General features: G+C 43.5%; 1 long non-coding RNA gene across 4 annotated transcripts in view; it reads right to left on the minus strand.

Moving 5' to 3' along the window:
* The window catches only part of LOC129637299 (uncharacterized), a 59,722-nt gene extending 54,192 nt beyond the window's left edge, over positions 1 to 5,530 (minus strand). For 2 of the 4 annotated variants that reach the window (XR_008707421.1, XR_008707423.1), the window contains exon 1: positions 5,206 to 5,530. This is a non-coding gene — a long non-coding RNA (uncharacterized LOC129637299). The remainder of the gene's footprint in view (positions 1 to 5,205) is intronic. The other 2 variants (XR_008707424.1, XR_008707422.1) reach the window with 1 other exon arrangement.
* Positions 5,531 to 6,000: the final 470 nt, after the last annotated feature.

Raw genomic sequence — 6,000 nt, forward strand, 5'->3', positions numbered from 1 at the left:
GGTTAGATACAGAGCAAAGAGCCTAAGAAACAGGTGAGCAACAGGATAGACAATCAGATTATATATCTGCATTAATTTAAGATGGGACATCTTAAGTATTGGCTTCCCAGGTGGCGCTAGTGGTAAAGAACCCACCTGCCAATGCAGGAGACTTAAGAGACGTAGGTTTGATCCCTGGGCCAAGAGGAGCACCTGGAGGAGGAAACAGCAACCTACTCCAGTGTTCTTGCCTGGAGAATCCCACAGACAGAGGAGCCTGGTGGGCTACAATCCACAGGGTTGCAAAGAGTTGCACATAACTGAAGCAACTTAGCGCACACGCACGTGAAATCACATGGTTGGTTGGTTTCCAAAGAGTGGAATTCCTAATTACTTGAATTTTGAGATTAAAAAAATTTCCATGCACACAGTGCTATATTTAAAATAGATAACCAACCTGCTGTAGTGGCTTCTGTGGGGGCTCGGTGGGAAAGAATCTGCCTGCAATGCAGGAGTCACAGGGGACATGGGTCCGATCCCTGGATCAGGAAGATCCCCTGGAGGAGGGCACGGCAGCCCACTCCAGTACTCTTGCCTGGAGAGTCCCTCACACAGAGGAGCCTGGCGGGCTACAGTCCACAGGGTCATAAAGAGTCAGACACGACTGAAGCAACTTAGCACGCACACATGCAAGGACCTACTATACAGTCCTGGGGGCTCTGCTCAATACTCTCCAAAGACCTAAATGGGAAAAGAAATTGAGCAAGAATGGACACATGTATGTATATAACTGAGTCACACTGCTGTACACCTGAAACTAACATGACATTGCTAACCAACGGTACTCTGAAATAAACATTTTAAAAAATGCTCACCTACAGATTAATGACAAGGACAGGCTGACTCTCTTACATCTTTCTAGCCAGCATCCCATTGTTCATCCCCCCTCCCGTGATCCTGAATTGTCTCTGGATGTTGGAGAGACAAAACAATGTATCCACTTATTTTCCCGTAACTCATCCAGCATGTAAAACAAATAACCAGGCTGGCATGTCTGAAGGGCTGTGTTGCGGGCAAAACAAGCAGGCGAGATAGGCTTGCTCTTCTATTTATGGACTATAAACCCTTTACAGTGGCATTGATGAAGGGTTTATAGTCAGTACACAAGCTGGTTATACCATAAATTGTAATGTTATATGATAAACTGGGACTTTATAGCAGTAGTAGATATCAAAGAAAAAAATGAGTGGGAGTCTAAAAGGATCTATCATGGAAGATACTTGCTGTAAGTTTTAAATATTCAAGCTTGTTTTTGTCTTCATTTCATTCAAGCATCAGATAATTCATGTTCTTCTGAGTGGGGATTTATAGATTTACCTAGAGATTGTGAGTGTGGGGGGAAAAGGAAAAACCACCAGAAAACAGAAAAATAGTTGGCATCCTGAATGGTGAATGGCACAGTCATGACGTGGATAAGAAATAGATGAGAAACACTGAATTATTCAAGGACTTGGGCTTTCTATTGTTACATTGGCAGATGACAGGTACGACCGCCCCTCTAGTTTGGGGCTTGCTAATATGGCCCTGTTGTAAGACATCTTGGTTACTATATAGAGAAACGGAAAATATTTACAAGGGAAAAATGTTGAACATAGCTTAATTGCCTCTAGTTTACATTAAAACTAAAAGCAGGAGAATGTCAACAAATGTTAATTTCCCGCTCTCTCTAATGGGCACATACTCTTTCAGCTCCCAATTCTGTCCTTATTCATTATGAAACCGAAATTGCTGATATTTACTTATTACTTATTTATATTTTCATTTGAAAGTAAAAATAAGCTCATTTGCCATAATAACAGCTTAATATTTCCAGTGCTAGGAAACTGTCTTTTTAAAGATTTCTATTAATGGCCTCTCAGAAGAAGAAATTAGAGAGTTCTCACTTTTTGCATTTGGAACATGAGGGAAGCATCGTTAACTTAGATCATGATCATCACTCACTTTGGTGCCTATTTAGGGCACCCCTGGTGGTTCAGATGGTAAAGAATCCGCCTGTGATGCAGGAGACCTGTGCTCAATCCCTGGGTTGGGAAGATCCCCTGTAGAAGGGAATGACAGCCCACTCCAGTCTTCTTGCCTGGAGAATCCCATGGACAGAGGAGCCTGGTGGGCTACAATGCTAGGGGTTGCAGAGTTGGACACAACTGAGCAACTAATTTTCTTTCACTTTTAGGGCTGTGGAAAATATGGTGCCCTGAATTCATGGAAGGAACCAGTGGCTTGATATCGGCTGACAGCTGAAATCAACCTGCAAAGATTGAGAGCTAAGAGGATCCATTCCAGAGGCTAGGAGTTCAGCTTCCCATCACATTCTCAAGCCTGAGATCATCTGCAGCTGACTTCCTAGAACGTGTCAAGGAAACTGGCCAGAAAGTAAACCAAAGTGTTAGTTGCTCAGTGGTGTCCTACTCTTTGTGACCCCTTGGACTGTAGCCCACCAGGCTCCTCTGTCCATGGAATTCTCCAGGCAAGAATATTGGAATGGGTAGCCATTCCTTCTCCAGGGGATCTTCCTGACCCAGGGATCGAACTCAGGTTTGCACTGCAGGCAGATTGTTTACCATTGGAGCCACCATTGAAGCCTGGAGCCACTCAGGGTAGAATTGTCTGCACCAAGTTAGATGTGTCAAGTTCCTCCAGTTAAATCAGTAGCTGTTTTGGCAGATATCAGAGCCTGCCTTGTCATAGATCTCTTATAACTGGACTCCTAGAAGCCCTGTGACGCTACTTAAAGTCTCCCAATTTTCTTAAAGCTCTTCCATGGCCTCTAAGCTGGAGACCAGCCCCCTTGGCCTTGGCTCAGTTATCCGACTTTCTTAGTAACAAGTCGCTTTGTAAGTAAGTCACGCACGCTCTTGTTCACAGCGATCCCTCCTAACTCACATCAGGGTTATCAGATCAACCAATCCTCCCAATTTTCCTAGGACTGAGGGATTTCCTAGGACATGGGACTTTCCATTTTAAATCCAGAAAATTTCCAACAACCGTGAACTGTTGATGACAACACTTGTGACCCTGAATTACCAGGAGTGGCCGAGACAGGGAAATTCAGCGATCAGCTGTACAAGTCCAGTGAGGTTCAGAGGCGAGAACAAGGGAGTGAGATAGACACAGAACTGTGTGTGCAGAAGTGAGGCTGTGGATGAAGGGAAAACCTCTCCCTGATGGGGTTTCCAGACCAGGGAAGGAAAATGAACATCGGCTTGCATGTCAATGCCAGTGGATTGAAATGGCTGCCTGGAGTTAGGTGCTGAGAAGTACTCTGAGGCTATTTAACAAAAGAAACATGAATAATAAACTTCACAGAGTGAAAGAAAACAATAGAACAACGTATCACTTCATACCCAGAAATGAGAGAACTAAGAATTAGTTGTGATGACCTGTCACATATTTAAAATGAAATTTAAAAAAATCTTAGCTAAATAAACTAGAAACAATCCCAGATGATGAAAATGAGAAAAGGAAACTTTGTAAGACTTTGATTTAAACTATGCCATGTGCTATTTTTTCTATGCATAAATATATTCTAAACAAATAACATTTCATAACTGTGTGGCAACCTATTTCTTTTGTTTGTTTTGTTCAATATTTTGAACAACATCTCTGTCATTCAGTAGTATTCCACAGCTTTATTGCAGATGACTGAGGAATGTATTATTGCATAGAATATGCCCAAATTTGCTTCACTATTGTCAGATATCTGATTGCTAATATTCACCCATTTTTGACCCACAAATGTGGAAGTTTTAAATGAATCAATCTAATAACATATTTGCTTCTGTCCCAAGCTAATAAAAGTTCCTGTAAGAACAATGGTGATGTTCATTTTTGTACTTAGATGTGCAAACTTGCATAGTTATTTCCTTCAGGGAAATTCCTGAACTTGAACTTGCTAATTCTAAGGATAAATCTGATAAAGACAATATGGGCATTTGTCATCAACATCAGGCAAGTAAGGCAGAGAAGAATGGGCATGGTTGGATCCCTCTGTGATAAGGGATCAGAAGGAGGTTCTTCCAAGTTCAAACAGCTGATCACATTCCTTCCTCATCAATGTATCACTTCACTTATAAAAATTATTACTTGTTACAGTACAAAGAATGTGTAACAAGATCTTATGGCTATTTCACTCTTTTAATTTTAACAAATGCATTCAAAAGCATAATTTTGTATCACCGCCAAAAATCCACTATTTTTTTCATGTGTATTTAACCATTAGGACGTTTTTAAGTGTATCCATGGGCCATCCAATATCATCCTATTTGCCAATGGGACATGGCACAACATGATAAACACTACATTCAAAGATATTCTCGGGTCTCTTTTTATTCTCCCAATGTGTAGGAAAAGCAAAAATATGGTGAGGACTTCCCTGGTAGTCCAGTGGTAAAGAATCCGCCTGCTAATGTGGAGACCCAGGTTTGATGCCTGATCTGGGAAGTTCCCACATGCCATGGGGCAATTAAGTCCACAGGGATGGTGTGCTCAATCGTGTCCGACTCTTTGCAACCCCATGGACTGTCGCCCACCAGGCTCCTCTGTCCATGGAATTTTCCAGGCAATAATACTGGAGTGGGTTGCCATTTCCTATTCCAGGGGATCTTCCCAACCCAGGGATTGAACCTATGTCTCTTCCATTTCCTGTCTTAGCCGGAGGATTCTGTACCACTGTGCCACCTGGGAAGCCCATGGAAGACCCGGTGCAGCAAAAAAAAAAAAAAAAAAAAAAAAAACCACCCAATTTATAATACTTAAAAAAAAAATCTGATGAACATGGTTTTTGCTTTCAGCAAAACTGCATACTTACAGGTATTTAGAACTGAATTATAATTACAGTAATTGCCCTGGAGTCTTCTCCAGCTTGGAAAAGCCTGCACTGCTGCAGGGGTACAGGGTTATTAACAACTGTGCCCTGCTTTCCTGCAGCTCACTGTAGGCTTCCCAGAGAACCCACATATGGGTCACTTCCTTCACTCTCAGGCAGGTGTTGGCTTGCAAACTGACCCTGTACACGGGGGACAAGATGAGACCCAAGAAAGAGGCAGCCACTCCAGACTCATAGGTGGCAGGTTTAATAAGCAAGGGAATTTACAAGGCTTATCTCTTTCTCTTTTTTAAAAGTCTTAGCATCTTTTACTCATTAAAAAAAAAAAAAAAAGAACTTACCTACAAATTTGTCTTGGGCAGCTCTAAGATGAATAGATCTAGGCATCTGTCTGCCAGAATCTTACTTTTAACAGATACCCTGTCCAGACAGGCTCAACTCTTCACTCTCTCAAAGATATATCAGGGCAAAGCTTCCAATATGAAAACAGTGGGTGGAATGTACATTTCAAGGACAGAGGAGCTTCAAATTGCCTGGGGCCTGCCGCGGTTCAGCTCGGGGGTCAGACTGAGATCTCATCCTCTCCAAGACCTCCTCAACACTTTACTAGCGATCCCACCCCTTAGCATCTTAATCAGGCTTCCTCACCAGCTCTGGGACCCTAATCTTGGGCAACGGGAACCCCCCTTGCTTTGCAAAAGGGCTCTCCGAGGTCTCCAGTTGACCTTCCAGTTCCCCCAGATTGTCTGCCGGCCCCGGGGTGAACAGAACAGGGGACTCTGCAGTCTTTCTCTGACCCCAGTTCTTCACACTTTTCTAACTTAAACTTCAGCCATCAGCCTCTTCCGCCCCAAGAGGAAGTCAGCTGGCTGTGCGTCCAGAATTTGCTTCTCCGCCTGCAGCGCCCTCTGGGCGGCTAAGCAGACACACACATCGGACCAGCCAGCATGTTGGGGGCGTCCTGTACTCCAGCAGCCGTCTGCACGCATCTGACATTCAGGACACCCCTCCCCACGCAGGGGTCGATGGCCAGCCTGGGATTTCCCTTCTGCGAATGCCTCTTTCCCGAGAGCTATTACTTCGGTCTCCAGAATGGCTTGCCATACTGTGCTTTGTAAACCGCGAGGAACACAGAG

Source organism: Bubalus kerabau, chromosome 23 (genome assembly GCF_029407905.1).
Source record: "Bubalus kerabau isolate K-KA32 ecotype Philippines breed swamp buffalo chromosome 23, PCC_UOA_SB_1v2, whole genome shotgun sequence".
In the NCBI taxonomy this organism is placed as follows: Eukaryota; Metazoa; Chordata; class Mammalia; order Artiodactyla; family Bovidae; genus Bubalus; species Bubalus kerabau.